The sequence below is a fragment of the Oreochromis niloticus genome, unplaced genomic scaffold (assembly GCF_001858045.2).
Source record: "Oreochromis niloticus isolate F11D_XX unplaced genomic scaffold, O_niloticus_UMD_NMBU tig00003095_pilon, whole genome shotgun sequence".
Lineage (NCBI taxonomy): Eukaryota > Metazoa > Chordata > Actinopteri > Cichliformes > Cichlidae > Oreochromis > Oreochromis niloticus.
This window is the reverse complement of record NW_020327785.1, coordinates 1,902-19,075: the sequence shown is the minus strand read 5'-3', so window position 1 is coordinate 19,075 and position 17,174 is coordinate 1,902. Positions and strand designations below refer to the sequence as shown.

The 17,174-nt window shown below is 39.2% G+C and overlaps 1 long non-coding RNA gene across 1 annotated transcript; it reads right to left on the bottom strand.

The window, feature by feature from the left end:
* Window positions 1-5,208: 5,208 nt before the first annotated feature.
* On the bottom strand, window positions 5,209-6,469 carry LOC112845101 (uncharacterized). The gene is made up of 2 exons (XR_003217908.1): window positions 5,878-6,469; window positions 5,209-5,757 (listed from the first exon to the last, which is right to left on the bottom strand). It is a non-coding gene; the product is annotated as an uncharacterized LOC112845101 (long non-coding RNA).
* Window positions 6,470-17,174: the final 10,705 nt, after the last annotated feature.

Here is a 17,174-nt window from a genome sequence, read left to right as displayed (position 1 = left end):
CTAGAAGGCCTTACTGAAACACCTTTCAGACGCTTCTTCGCTAGGTCATGGTGACAGGTATGCTGGTTAGCCAGAGGTGCAGGTTTGAATGTTTGTGTCGTACACAAGGTGTCACACTGCAGGTCATCTGGACCTGACAGATTGCCAACAGGTGGCCTCTCATACTTAGGTGACCTCTGACATTGGCCAAATAGCACCACTGAGCAATTATGCTCAAATTGTGGAGCATAATTATTGCCTCAAAAGGATTTATACTCTGATCTATGGGTTTTTTGTTTTTTAAATGTTGTTCTAAGCGGCCAACGAATTGTTAATGCATGATTAAAGTGAATTGTTAATTTATCGTTTCTGGTTTTACTATAAACAGACTGGGGACGCTTGTGTTTTCTTTCTTCCTCAAATGATCAGATAAGACTTGATTAAAAGAAATAATGCAAAGGCATTTTGCTGTGTTCACAGAGGGTCTTGAGGGTCTGTGTAAACGGAAAGATCTTGGCGATGGGGCATAAATTTGGGCACCACAAAAAAAGAAATGAAGTCAATATTTAGTAGATCCGCCTTTTGCAGAAATTACAGCCTCTAAACGCTTCCTGTAGGTTCCAATGAGAGTCTGGATTGTGGTTGAAGGTATTTTGGACCATTCCTCTTTACAAAACATCTCTAGTTCATTCAGGTTTGATGGCTTCCGAGCATGGACAGCTCTCTTTAACTCACACCACAGATTTTCAATAATATTCAGGTCTGGGGGCTGAGATGGCCATTCCAGAACGTTGTTCTTGTTCCTCTGCATGAATGCCTTAGTGGACTTTGAGCAGTGTTTCGGGTCGTTGTCTTGTTGAAACATCCAGCCCCGGCGCAGCTTCAGCTTTGTCACTGATTCCTGGACATTGGTCTCCAGAATCTGCTGATCCTGAGTGGAATCCATGTGTCCCTCAACTTTGACAAGATTCCCAGTACCTCCACTGGCCACACAGCCCCACAGCATGATGGAACCACCACCATATTTCACTGTAGGTAGCAGGTGTTTTTCTTGGAATGCTGTGTTCTTTTTCCTCCATGCATGACGCCCCTTGTTATGCCCAAATAACTCAATTTTCGTTTCATCAGTCCACAGCACCTTATTCCAGAATGAAGCTGGCTTGTCCAAATGTGCTTTAGCATACCTCAAGCGGCTCTGTTTGTGCTGTGGCCGGAGAAAAGGCTTCCTCTGCATCACTCTCGCATACAGCACCTCCTTGTGTAAAGTGCGCCGAATGGTTGAACGATGCACAGTGACTCCATCTGCTGCAAGATGATGTTGTAGGTCTTTGGTGACAAGGACCCCGTGGAGCCAAGTGTCCTCAACCTCTCCACGGCACAGGTGGAATACAGCGAAGACCAGCAGGCCATGCTTAAGGTACGATTTGAGGCAGGATAGAGAAAGGCTGGATGTAACACGCTTGTCTACAAGACTTAAAAACAGTTTCTACCATCAAGCTATACGACACCTCAACCACAACACTTAAACACACACAACACACTCCACAGGATGCACTCAGAAGCTACCCTGCAGCTTCACAAGCACACTGTATAATCTGCTCTGGTCACTTTCCTTTATTGGTATTTATATTGGAAAAAAAAAGTGCAATACTGTAATAACTGCCACTACAAATTTTGTACTGTTCACTTTATACTGCTGCTTATTCCTGCCACTGTGCAATATCCCATTTACCCCTGGCTGTACGCTTTTAATCCTCTGCTAGCAGGAACGAGAAGGTACACACACACAGACACACACACACGCTCCTCACACCACAGTCAAACGTGCAGCTTCTGCACCCTTCAAAACATTCCCTTCTCCTCACAACGTAAAACTCTCCCCGCAGATCTAAGCTGGCGAGGTGGCGCAGCGGCCTGACGAAGAACTGAGCTTGCGGAGCGGTATGCGGGAAAACCACCGCTTCCATCCTTTCTGAAAATACCGAAAATACCAAGTGTTAAAACTTATTAATCATTGTGATTCTTGACAGTTTTCTCTTGTAAGTAGACTTGTGGCTTAAGTCTCTTTTCATGCGACTAAAACGTTGAAGTTCCACAGAACTTTTGCCTCCCCGCTTCCCTCCAGCAACCCCGCTGCCAACTTAGCTTTCCTCCTCTCTATTCCCTCCCCTCAGCTGTTTGTGTTTTTGTTTCCATGACAATGTTTGGGTCTAATTTTGTTCTGCTTCGTGGTCATTCCCAAACTCTCCTAACTAAGTAGCATGTTGTAGTAGTCTACTTGTGTGTGCACGACTCTCCAGGAGCTTTCCGTTTGCCAATCATCTGTACAAAAAAATGTCGCTATCAGTGTTATTTGTCTCCTGAAATGAGTTTCATTCTATTTTGGGGGTTTTTTTGTTGTTGGTGTTTTATTAAATTAACATGCTTGCATGATACCTGCAGCAGTCCTTGGGAGAAGACCAGGTTTGCTCAGTTTAAAACAAAAAACAAAATGAACCAAATCAGCCAGCTTACATTTGAACCATGAAGGAAAAATCTACAGATCTCTCCAAGTGACGTGTTAGTTTATGCTCTGCTACCTAAACTATAGCTGCTAATAGATTTATAGGTTATTTTTCTTCTCGCAGTGAGATTTGCATCAGGCTGAAACAGGCTCTGAAACAAAAACTCAAAGTGGGAATGAAATTTGACAGGAGGGCCACGCCCGATTTCCACGGTTATTCGCGTCATACTTAGATCCTCCTCAATCTGTGTACATATGCCGCCACTAAACCCCCGATAGTGCCAGTGTCAGTTAGTGAGTCAGTAAAATACTCATGCATTTGTGTTAACATAAAAACTGCAGACTAACTAGAGACAAACAAGCGAGGATCGCTTCATATCTCAGCAGCTAAAAAAAAAAAAGAAAAAAAAAGACCAATTGTTCCTGCAGGAGTAGATTCGGCCCCTTTTTGCTTTTTCATCCCAAGGAGTAAAAACAGGGTTACGAGGAGAGGAGGAGGAGGACTAGGAGGATGAAAACGAACTAGAGGGAGAACTTGATTTGTACATGCGGTCTGTTCTGGGATCAGTGTGGTAGTTAACCCTCATTTAACACATTCCTCTCTGCTCCTCTAGCTTGCTCTAACTCACATTTATTTCTTCATTTTTTTAACCTTATTTTGCACATTAACACATATCTATAGCAAGGACAGAGACACAGCCACATATGTTGAGTCCAGGATTGTATTTGAGCATCAGGAACAAATGATAAGAGCACATATCAGGAGTACACTGGATAGCTGTTTCTCAAAGGGTTTAATAGAAGGAAAGAAGTTAAAGGGACTACATATTCAAAGGTCCTATTTCTGATACTACCCCATGAAAATATTTGCTCTGTGTGCCCTGCTGCAGCTGCTACATTTGGCTCCAGATTCACTTTTTGGTGCCTACGCCTCTCGAGATGTGTTCATGTAGACAGGCATTAAAAAACTGGTCAACCAACCAGCAGTATGCCTGCTGTGTTGTATGAAATGCGTGGAAGGAGAGGAACCGACTGTCTGTTACATATAGATAAAAAACAAAGCTCTGACGTGACCTTGGGTCAGCCAGCCTGACGGTCAGAGAAACAGAAACGTGCTGGATTGGGGATCTCTGAGCTGCACATCAAAGATGCACCTATGCACAGATCAAATCTCAAAAGTGCAATGTACCTCATATACATGTTGATGCGAAGCGCCGCCAGAGCAAACTTTTCCACTTCTTTTGCAGAGGTGTTTTTTTTTGGATTGTGTATTTATTGTTTGCAGTTCATATATATATATATATATATATATATATATATATATATATATATATATATTAGTTTGCAGCTCTTTGCGCATATTAATAAAAGGTTCAACTAACTGATCATTTAAAGTCTGTGCGGTTTAGTTGTTCCACTCATATTAAACCAAATGATGGTGTAGCGGCCTGTTCTAGTGTGAACTAAAAGAGGGTTTGAATGTAAGAGGGGGGGGGGAGGAAAAGGAGACCTAAAATGTAACCCCTGCACCCCGACTGAGGAGGTGAGTTACATTAGTGCTTCCTCTTTATTAGAAAGCAGTTTGAGTGAATTAGAAGTCTGTTGTTTTTTTGGGGGGGGCTATCTGCTCATTAGTCATGCTAGGCATCCATCTGAACTCTATCAAAATAAAGGTGTATTTTAACTCATTTTAATTCTTTCTAATATCAGGGATATAGGACTATACAAAGTAGCTTGTGACATCTAAAACGACAGCACACTTAATGTGTCTTTCTTCACCTCATCACTTTTTTCTGTGTATGTGTTTGTTTTTCCGTTGATGCCTTTCAAACGAAACTAGCCATGATATTTTCCCCCTCTGACAATTAATATCAGTTAACCCCGCCCCCTTTCAGATTTGTTCACCAAAAGAAAAGGAGAAAAAAACCCGTCATTAACACTGTACATTATTTGTCAGACCGGTTTCATTTTCATACTTTGTAAATATCTATATTGTATGGAGCTTGAAATCAAATGTAAATATGCTTACTGTATTTGTAATAATTATAATCCATTCGCTGCATAGCATAGATGTGTCATGCAGATATCCTAATTTTGTGTATGGTAATCTTGCACCATTGAACTGTTAGTGAATGACACAACAATAAAAGTGCAAAACATGCATTAGCAGTTGAAGTGCTGCCTGCTTATTTCCTGCTTTATGTGAGCTTCTACTGTAGTTTGTGCTTTTAGTCCCAAGAAACCACCCTTTTACTCTGGCGCACAATAAGATCTTCTGATGTTTGGTGTCATCTTCCTGTGAACAGGTGGATTCATTCACTTCAAGCTTATGTGTATAGCACCAAATCACAACAGTCGCTGAACACTGTAAAGACTAATTATGGAGGCACAACATTTAAAGCTCCTATCCTTCTATCCCACAGACCTAAAAGTTATTTATATGATAAATAGCCCCGTGTTTGTTTACTTGCTTTGTAAAATGCAAAGTGGTGACTTTTTCTTTTCAAGTACGTCCTCATATGGAGACATTTTTTTTATTAATGGCATAAAACAAGTCATAATTGTTTACAGAAATTTGTACATTTTATTGGGCAGAATGAGGTAAACAGTGAAGAAAAGTATGAGAAAACGGAGCATAGGATCTCCGGAGGCAACTAGAATTATTGTACACGTGTATGTATTAAGGACCGACACAGACAAAGAATTAATCATACAATGAAGCAATGTCATTTTAAAATGTTTATTCATAAACAGGATAAAACCATTCAAGTATTGAGTCATGAATAAAACAGCAACCTCTCATCTGCTAATTGGGAAACAGAGGATGTCAGTGTATTTTTCAGTGCTAGTTGTCCAAATTGAGTGAGATGACTTTACATTTGAATAGATTTGATTACAAGTTATATTTGGTTTTAATTGAGTGCAGTTCAATTTGATTTAAATCAAGCCAATTCACAACAACATTTTTCTCAATATGCTAAAATTCCCACCGAGACTAGATAAGATTATTCTAAAACTGGTAAAAATACAATTCTCTTCATGCACAAAAATCCCACCCAGTCCCACAACCCAGGACGAATACTCCTTGTGTGTTCTTGAGCTGGACAGAAATTCCTCTTGCTAAGCGAGGTCCACGTCAGCATCGTGCCAGGCAGACTAGGAGCCTCCTGTCCCGGTCTCGTCCGTCCACTGGGCCCCATCACATCCCAGCCCAGTTCGCATTCTGCATTGGAGTCCGTCGCTCGATACCACAGCGGCTCCCCTCACGTCATCACCTGTAAGTAAAAACAAATAGGAGCCAGAACCATCATCCCGGAAGCTGCCCTGGCTTATAGCCATGGCGACACTCTCCCAACACGGCTGCACCCAGTGAACAACAGTCAGCCACTACTCACAGATGCAGGCAGTGGTATACATCTGCACTGATGTCAATCACACGCGTTGTCTCCTCCTGTCGCCGTTCCTGCTGTTGGGACTGGGTCACCACATCACGCTGACCGGTCTCCAGACGGGCTTCATGCGTTCCTATTCAAATCTAGGGCCTCTCTCCTTCCAGTACTCAGCTTGCTTCCTTTTAATAAGTCCTTTAAACACAGCTGAAAGGACACCACTGGACAGACACATGCCTCAGCAGGTGATGACTATCAGCTAATTTGTCCCATGCCCAGCCAATCCACAGTGGATTAAAACAATGTAAAAACAGACTAAAAACATGTGATACAAAAAGAGTAAAATCATGGAGATAAAAACAATGCTCACAAATAAACACTAAACTCAGAATAAAACCAATATTAATGATAAACACATATTTCTACTATGTGAAACTTACATTCATCACCACCTGAAACTTTTATATTAAAATTTCAAGTTCGAACCTAACCTCATTTAATTTCTCTAAAAATGGGCTCCTGCACGTTTGCAGACACTTTTCCATCACAACTTATGGATGATGAATGATTTGATTAAAGCTGTGAAAACATTACTGATAAACTTCATGTGATATTACATTAAAGCCAATTTTCTATTAAAATCAGGACTTTTCTAAGTGACCTCCAACCTTTGAGCAGTAGTGTGTACTGTATGTTTGTATGTAACTGTGTCTGACCTGGATTTTATCACCAGTGTCAAATAAGAATTTTCTTTAAAGTCTGTCTTTAAATACAAATGAAGTTAAACTTTAGCAAGGCTGATGGTAAACTGGCCCTAACAAGTCCACTTTATTGCGTGCTCATTGACTTTCTCCTATCAGAGCTGTTTAACAAGTCCACTTTATACATGCTTATTAATCTATCACGCTTATCAGTGGCTCATGGTTGCTTAAAGCCTATGTCTGAACTTGAGCACAGAGCCAGAGCATCATTCATCCTACCAGCAGCTCAAGGATGACAAACTCCACTTTCTCTGCATCAAGACAGCTCATAACTTTTTAACAGTCTCTCCTGATAGTCTCATATCATCTGCTCTAATCAATAACCGTACACTATAATTACAATGTAGACTACAGCTCAAAAGTCTGAGGTCAATTAGAAATGTCTTGTTTTCTGAAAAGACTCAAATTTGGTTTCATATTGAATCACAGCAATTTATCAAAAGAGGAAATAAACATATAAATGCTTAATATTAACACTGATCACAAATCATGAATGATTTTGAATAGAATTTCTACAGAGGTGTTCAGAGACCCATTTTCAGCAATAATCCCTCCTGTGTTCAGTGGTACATTGTCTTATCTAATCCAAGTTTAACACATTAAAGCCAAACTTATCATTCAAAACAGCTTTTTAAAGAGATTTTAAAACAAACTCAAACTATTGTGGTGATTAAAGAAACAATAAATGTGTCTGTGTCTTTAACCTCATTAAACCAAGTTGACATTTTCCTCTAAAGGGGCTGCAACACCCAGCTGCACAAAACCTTCACTTTTTTAACAGTTTCACTCTTTGAATATTTTTCATTTCTTACAATCAGAATTCTCCAATAGATTTTTAGAAGAAAATTATTTTCTTTCATGCATCACCAACTGAACCTTTTATGTTAACGTTTCAAGTTCCAGCCTAACCTCATTTAATTTTGCTTAGCAAAGTACTTTTCAACTCTAATAATTAGTAAGAGTATATTTCTTATCATCTATTGGTCATCTGACCTGATAAACTTCAATTAACATTATAACACAGGACTGATTGTCTCTAAAAATGGGCTCCTGCACGCTTGCAGACACTTTTCCATCACAACTTATGGATGATGAATGATTTGATTAAAGCTGTGAAAACATTACTGATAAACTTCATGTGATATTACATTAAAGCCAATTTTCTATTAAAATCAGGGACTTTTTCTGCAGTAGTGTGTACTGTATGTTTGTATGTAATTGTATCTGATCTACAGTGATTTTGGGGGTGTGGATACCTATTTGTTTTCACAGGTGCAGAGCCTTTTTCTACAAAATTACGAACAAACTGCATTTTTTAAAAGTACCATTAACATCAATGTAAACTGACAAGTAACTCAACATTTAACACAGTGATCAGTAGAGAAGAAAGAAAATAACCCATTTCAACATTTCTAGTTCAGATCAAAATTATTGTTCTGATTAAGGAAACAGTAAATCTGGCCACATTATTGTCCTGATCCTCCAATTTCCCCTTTCCAATGTGACTAAATAAAATTCAACTTTTGTTTTTTTAAATAAAAGCAGATGCACACCCAGATATTTCTTACAGTAAGAATCCTCCAACAACCTTTCAAAAGAAACATTTTTTTTCTTTCCTCAATTTTGAGACCAACTGAACCCACAAACCTGAAGCTCCAGACCCCAAACTAACCCAATTTAATGTTTCCTTAATCAGCACAGTAATTTTTAACTCTTTCTGTTTTATGTTTACTCACAGTTTTGATGCTTGCTTCTTTGACTTGATCCACGATTAGCTCTGCACCATCGCTCTGCTGTTTTCTCTCTCCTCATGCTTCTCCTTCATGCGTCCTGTCCTCAGATATAATCCAACCTGCCTCCTTGTTTCCTCCTTGACTTGTATCAGCAAAATTTCCAGTTAAATTAAGAGAAGTCCAGAAAAGTTTTCCTGCTTCAAAAGCTCTTCCAGTTGCTTGTCTTCTTGTCCTCCTTCAAATGTGCATTTTTCTACATTTGTATTTATTTGACTTCATATTGCCATGACAACATGACACAGAGCATCATGGTAGATTAAGGCAGGGGGTTCTCTCCTGTGCAGAAATGCTGGTGTTCCATAGTGATGTAAAAGCATGTTAATAATCTTTAAATAGACACTCACTGATCCTGTAAGAGCAGGAATTTAACTACAAACCCTCACAGTCCCCATCAGTATCATTTATTCTGCTCTGCCGCAATGGTCACAATGGCTGGTTTAAGTACGTTTGGCCCATAGAAATCCACTGATGTTCAGTGAGTCCCTTTGATACATATTTAGACCTTCATAATTTTCAGGGTGCATGAGTGTTATATCTCCATCTCATCCTAAACATTTTACCAACATGTAAAAGGCATACGTCCTCAAGATTTTGATTTGTTTAATTTTAATTGAAACTTGTTTTATTCTGAATAAATGTGTGAGATGGCCCTCAGGCCTCTAAATCCACATCCAGGTTTGGGTGACTACTTGGATTAGGGGAGTATTATTTAGAGCAATGTTTGTCACTTTGGTTAATTACTCAACTCGGGCCGTTTTTGTTCAGTCTTTTTCTAACCGAACTTTCACATTTAACACATTTAACATGCTAACTGAAGCCTGTAGAGTCTGAGATGTAGCTCTTTTATTTTCTGTATTGTACAGTCGGACTTAGGGGTGAATTTGCTGGGATTGGTGACTGTGTTGCATGTTTTGAATAATCTTCTTCAGAGTAGACTTTACATGTAAGCTGATAGTGAATGAAAAAAACTATAAAAAGCTGCTGTGGTTTTAACTTTCCAAGAGAGGCAATGCACATAATGCAGAGACGAGCGCACGGGGGATATCCAAATTCTAGGAAGGCAGCCTGCTGCTGTACACAGGCGGATTCTTCTCAGTCATAGTTCTTAACAACTTGACTGTTTTCTCAAACTGCACAAAGAGGGCTGTTTCCATTCTGGGAAGTCTACTCATTGGTGTAGGCAGCTCTTCTAATTATAAGTAGCTATATATGAGCAGCTATATTAGCTTTGACTTAACATATGTTAAATAGTATACTTTCCTGTTTTAAAATTTATGATGGCTCAAAATTCAAACCTTAAAAATTAAAACCCTGAATCATCACCACTTGTGTGAACTACAAGGGTGCCATCATTTTTCTTTTCAATCCATTAAGTGCCACATTTTACACACTGAGCAAGAAAGGAAGTAAGCTCTTCATGGTGACCCCAGAAATTTTAATGTATCACTTTCTAGCATACGGCTGACACTGCTCGACATCTTACGGTGCGGTATAAGAGTCCCGCCACAAGGAGACACTAAAGGCTTTCAAACCAACAGTTTCTGCTTCCAAAGCGGCGCCAACCGTCACTACCGATCATCGTACTTATGTGACATAGACGATGGATGCATGTTTGAGTTGATACATCATTTAAAGCCACCACTGTTCAGGCATCACATCTGTCCATTAGGTTTCCCTTTCATACACAACATTTTTATCCCTGGGTACTAACTTTTTTGTTTTTGTTGACTGTTTATTTATTTGTTTGCTTGTTTGTTTGTCTAATGCTCTTGTTGCACTGCTAAATAGGCTGTAGCCAACATGATTTATAAAGGGATTATAAAATCTAAGAAATTACTGCATTATTTTACCTACTCTTATTAAACTCACTTTCCTAAAAACTGATTGCAGCTTCTACTTTGTGATGTCAATGTTATGTCTCTAAATGATTTCATATCATTCATGGGAGATATGCTTGACAAATGATAAGTTAACAAGTCACTGCTACCAGCTTAATCAATTCATTGGGGCGACCTGCGTGTTGTGTTGCATTGTCTGATTTGGTCATAGTGTGTAAACACCTCTAGAGGCCACTGTTGTATAGCTGCTGCAAACTGAATGTACCCGTACCAGAGGTTATACTTAAAATGGCAGCTGCCAGGAAGTCTCTTTGGAAATTTGTGTTTATGAAATAGATATGTTGTATTACAAGGTACTAATGAACCCTTGCATTGGTAAAATAAATTCTACTAGAATAGCTGATACTCCCTTACAGAAGATTTCTTTTGACCTTTCTAAAGCCTTCTTTAAAATTTAGAAAATAAAATGAAAACAGGCATACTAGAAATACTACTCTGCATTACATCCTAACACTTGGCTAAATCCTAATATGTAATTCTGCTTTAATAGTTTATTACACTAAATGTGATTATGCACTGAAAAAAAAAACATGCTGAGTTTACTTAGTTCAATAGTGGACATTGGTTGCACACAGATGTTTTGCTTTGGCACGAGCTTAAACAATTGAGTTGAATTAACACAAGTTATTCATATTCAATAAACCTGTGCAATTTGTGTTGATAAAATATGATTGAAACATGTTTTGGTGAAGTAATTTGAGCTCTTGGAATATTTTAATCCTTCACAATTTTCACACTTTATTGCAACACTATTCAGTGACAAACAAACAAAACACTACATTTTTTGAAATATTTCTGGGTTTTTTCTTGTTTGCGTTTATACTGCTTGAACTCTGAAGTGACCCTCCAATGTGATGACAGTGCCAGCAGTGGCCCACAGCTCATTTAACGCTTTCTCCCAATTTGCTCATAACAGTCTCTCATATGTATGAACTATGTAGGCTATCTCTATTTTAAAATAATGAGTGGGCAATGAGAGCATCTCCTCACTGTGTACTTTACTGACAACAGGACAACAGGGAATACAGAGAACTGACTGAGGACTTTTTCCAACTGGTGCCAGCAGAACCACTTCCAGATCAACACTCGGAAAACCAAGGAGCAGGTAGTGGACTCCACCTACACCAGTGAACATCCAGAGAATGGGCATTAAGATAGCTGACTCATATAAGTGATCTGACCAATAAACTGGTCTGGAGTAACAACAGAGAGTCCATCTACACAAAAGGATAGAGACGGTTGTATTTGCAACAGAGAAGTCTTTTGGAAGGGATTTGGAAGGGAGCAGGGAGAGCTCCTGAAGACCTTCTAGGACTCGTTGGTGGTATTGTCCGTGTTTTATGGTGTGGTCTGCTGGGGATAGGAAGAAACTGAACAGGATGATCAAGAAAACTAGCTCTGTTCTGGGATGCCCTCTTGACCCAGTGGAGGTAGTTATCTCTGTCAGATAACAGCTCCCACCCCATACAGGTCACTCTGACAACACTAAGCAGTCCCTTCAGTGACAGGCTGCTGCACCCACAGTGTGCAAAGGGGACATTTTGGAGGCCTTTCCCTCCAGCTGCTGTCAGACTGTACACTGCACAACAGCAGTGAATGTACACCACATATGCACACACTGGGGTCTTTACATATATCAGTGTGCAATACTAAATACCTGCTACCATTAACACCCAAACACTGCACTATGAAAGGTTTCATTCTTCTTCTAATAGTAATCTGTATTATTGCATCATATATATGTATATGTATGTATACAGATATATAGAGATAGATGGATATAGATATAGATATATAGACTTACATATATAAGTACATATCTATTTCTTTGTCTATATTTCTTCTATTTTTGCATTACAGGGAGTGCAGAATTATTAGACAAGTTGTATTTTTGAGGAATAATTTTATTATTGAACAACAACCATGTTCTCAATGAACCCAAAAAACTCATTAATATCAAAGCTGAATGTTTTTGGAAGTAGTTTTTAGTTTGTTTTTAGTTTTAGCTATTTTAGGGGGATATCTGTGTGTGCCGGTGACTATTACTGTGCATAATTATTAGGAAACTTAACAAAAAACAAATATATACCCATTTCAATTATTTATTTTTACCAGTGAAACCAATATAACATCTCCACATTCACAAATATACATTTCTGACATTCAAAAACAAAACAAAAACAAATCAGCGACCAATATAGCCACCTTTCTTTGCAAGGACACTCAAAAGCCTGCCATCCATGGATTCTGTCAGTGTTTTGATCTGTTCACCATCAACATTGCGTGCAGCAGCAACCACAGCCTCCCAGACACTGTTCAGAGAGGTGTACTGTTTTCCCTCCTTGTAAATCTCACATTTGATGATGGACCACAGGTTCTCAATGGGGTTCAGATCAGGTGAACAAGGAGGCCATGTCATTAGTTTTTCTTCTTTTATACCCCTTCTTGCCAGCCACGCTGTGGAGTACTTGGACGCGTGTGATGGAGCATTGTCCTGCATGAAAATCATGGTTTTCTTGAAGGATGCAGACTTCTTCCTGTACCACTGCTTGAAGAAGGTGTCTTCCAGAAACTGGCAGTAGGACTGGGAGTTGAGCTTGACTCCATCCTCAACCCGAAAAGGCCCCACAAGCTCATCTTTGATACCAGCCCAAACCAGTACTCCACCTCCACCTTGCTGGCATCTGAGTCGGACTGGAGCTCTCTGCCCTTTACCAATCCAGCCACGGGCCCATCCATCTGGCCCATCAAGACTCACTCTCATTTCATCAGTCCATAAAACCTTAGAAAAATCAGTCTTGAGATATTTCTTGGCCCAGTCTTGACGTTTCAGCTTGTGTGTCTTGTTCAGTGGTGGTCGTCTTTCAGCCTTTCTTACCTTGGCCATGTCTCTGAGTATTGCACACCTTGTGCTTTTGGGCACTCCAGTGATGTTGCAGCTCTGAAATATGGCCAAACTGGTGACAAGTGGCATCTTGGCAGCTGCACGCTTGACTTTTCTCAGTTCATGGGCAGTTATTTTGCACCTTGGTTTTTCCACACGCTTCTTGCGACCCTGTTGACTATTTTGAATGAAACGCTTGATTGTTCGATGATCACGCTTCAGACGCTTTGCAATTTTAAGACTGCTGCATCCCTCTGCAAGATATCTCACTATTTTTGACTTTTCTGAGCCTGTCAAGTCCTTCTTTTGACCCATTTTGCCAAAGGAAAGGAAGTTGCCTAATAATTATGCACACCTGATATAGGGTGTTGATGTCATTAGACCACACCCCTTCTCATTACAGAGATGCACATCACCTAATATGCTTAATTGGTAGTAGGCTTTCGAGCCTATACAGCTTGGAGTAAGACAACATGCATGAAGAGGATGATGTGGACAAAATACTCATTTGCCTAATAATTCTGCACTCCCTGTACACAACTCGGCTCACCCTTGGACCCCCCCAACTTCCACTACCTGCAAGAATGTCAGTCATGCCATAATAATAAGACATCCTTTCCTGACTGTCCTGCTCTGAGTGCCGTGATGAGTGTCTGTCCCACTATCCTTCATATAAACAATGCATACAGTCCTGATTAAAAGTTTAAGACCACTTAAGCTGCAACAAGAAGAAGTGGGAGTGAGACAAAACATTTTTTGCGCGTGCAATTTATTGAAAACAACGCTGAAACAGGATGTTTTACAGCTGATCAAAAGTTTAGGACCACATGCCTTTAAAGGCCAAATCTGTGCAAAAATGTGGATTCATACTTCATCACATCACAGCAAATACCTTTGTGTCAAAGTAACTGAGAATAAAACCCAGAAAAACATGAAGGAGATTTTCCTGGCCTGGCTTTTATAGCAGATAACCTTAAAAATATTCTGCAATATTCTGCAGTTTTGCATAATTTTAAAAATTTCTTAAGCATTGAACAGCAGAAATTAGGCTTTCTTGTTCTTGAAGTACACACACAGACAGAGAGAGCTGTGCATGAAGTGTGATTTTATCGTGGTGGAAGCAAAACAGCAAAAGTAAGAGGCAATTAATGACGACAATTTCTAATGGGCAGTTCACGTTCACCTTTTGGATATTTCCTATTTCTTGTCCAATTACCCAATTAATTAATGACATAATCGAATAATCCATTTCTGAAATAACTGATGAATGCTTGCCAGACAATTACAATGATCCCGACATGCAGAAGAGGAAAATGAGGCATACGTTCTAATTTACCAAATGTGAATTTAATTAAAAATAATATCTTGTGATATCCGTTGGAGCTGAAAGGATGTTCAGGTTCAAGCTTCACATATTTACAAATTTATTGCACACTTCAAATTTTTGTTCGATAGAATAATTGTCAAGTCAAATCAGTTTATTAATGAGCACATTTCAAAACAACAAGTGTAGCCCAGGGGTGGAGCACAACTAAAAAAGTGTTAAGACTCAGTCTGCGTTAAATGCCAAGGAATAAAAATTAGTTTTCAAGCAGGTTTTGAAGATGTCAAGTGCTGGTTTGGTCCTAACTGGAAAGAGCAGACTGTTCCATGCTGATCCATTTATTGATTTAAAAATAAAGAATAAAATATTTAAATCAATTCTAAAATGCACTGGGAGCCAGAAGATGGCCCAAAAAACAAACAAACAAACTTTTAAAGGGGTTGTGGTATTCTTTTTGGGAGGGAGCTAGATTTGTGAACAATCGCCAGTGAAATACCATATTTTTTCAAAATTGAAGCTAATGTAAGCATGGCAATGCAATTGAAAAGAGTACTGGGTCCACCCACTTTTAAATCTTCAGTCCAATCAAAATAGCAGAGAAAGTGAAGTATGTCATAGAAAACTGCATTAAAAGAAAACAAAACAATGCAGGCTAATTGCTAATGTTACCAGTCATATGCAAAGTCTTGAGTCAAATGTGTGACCCACCTGCACCTGGGACTCAAACTTATATTAACAGTTTTTATTCACTCTTTATAAAAAAAATAAATAAACAAATACATAAATGCATATAAATATGTAACTGTACATACTTTGAAACTGAATTTCTCCTCTTACTGTGGCTCACCTGCAGTACTCTCAAAGCCCACCAGGGGGCCCAGGACCACACTCTGGGAATCACTGATCTAAACCATTCAAGAGAAAAGGTTCCTTTAATGCCCACACAATTCTCCAGTCCAGAGACTAGGATACCATGATCCACTGTGCCAAATGCAGCTCTTAGGTCTGAAAGCACTAAACTAGCATAATTATCAGAGTCTGCGATCAATAGAAGATGAATAAAAAACATCTAAAAGTGCTTATTCTGTGCTATTATGTGCTTTGAAACCAGACTTCTCACCACTGACACCATTTGACACGTCTTTTTCCAGCACCTTGGACAGGAAAGGAAATTTAACTCTTTCAGGGTTTTTTGGTTTTGGTTTTTGTGAGAGAGAGATGGATGCACTACCACATCAGTAATGGACAGCACACTAGCCATGACAGTGTCTTCTTGAATAGATGAGTGGGAATAATGTCTAGGGGACACACAGAGAGCTTCAGATGGGTGACCATTTCAGCCAATTCGGCCAACTTAGAAAGAGAAACAGGCTCAAAGTGATAAAAAAAAAAAAACCCAAAACAACAACAGAGGATTTTGGGGGAATCATAGGCACCTGGAGTGATTACCAACAAAATTTTCACATATAGCTGGAGTCTCTGGAAGAGAAGTGGTAGGTTAGTGACTGATAACAGTGGTAACGGTGCCAAGTAAAAAACTAGACCTGTCGCAGTTATTTGAGATGATGTCTGTTGCTTATCAACAGGAAGAAACAGGAAGAAAAAAATAAAAATAAATAGGGCTATTTTTTTAAGAGCTCTGGATCAACTCCAGATCTCCTAAAAAATAGAGCCTTATTTGTTTTTGTTTTTTTCTGACAACAAATAAGGGTTTTGTACTGGTGCAAACCAATAGCAATTCTGGCCTTAGATGTCCCGATGGCAGTTTGGTCATTAGCTTTGTTGCACGATGCACTTAAAATTCATTTTTTGAGGTTATTTAATAAAAACAAAGAATATTGTACTCATATATATATATATATACACACATTGATTAGTGTGTAATTAAGTGTTCCAACAAACAGATGCATTGCCGTAAACTTACCCAGAATTTACCCAGTTATAGCAGCTGATGCTGATTTTTTGGAGGTGCCGTGTTTCCCTGCCATCTTGAATAGAGTGGCTGAGAAGCACGTTGCTTTTCTGCTTAATTTTGTTTTATGTACGCTACCAGTGAAAAGTTTAGACACACCTCTCAATTAACGGTTGTTCTTTATTTTTACTGCTTTTACATTGTAGAAACATAATGAAAACATCAAATATATGAAGCAAGATATATGGAATTATGTAGCAAAGAAAAAAATGATAACTCTAAATATGTCCTCTATTATAGATTCCTGAAAGCAGCCACCCTTTGCTTTGTTGACAGCGCTGCAAACCGTTGGCCTTCTCTCAATGAGCTTTATGATGTAGTCGCCTGAAATGGTTTTCACTTCACAGGTGGTCCTTGTCAAGGTGCCTTTGTGGGATTTCTTGTCTTCTTAATGGGGTTGGGACCATCAGTTGTGTTGTGGGGAAGTCAGGTTGGTACCCAGCTGACAGCCATATTTGACAACAGTTAGAATTCATATTATGGCAAAAACCAATCAGCTAAGTAAAGAGAAACAACAGTACATCAATACTTTAACAAATAAAGGTCAGTCACTCCAGAAAATTGCTAAAACTTTTAATGTGTCCCCAAGTGCAGTCGCAAACACCATCAAGCACTACGACAAAACTGGCTCACATGAGGAAAGGAAGAGCGAGAGTCACCTCTGCTGCTGA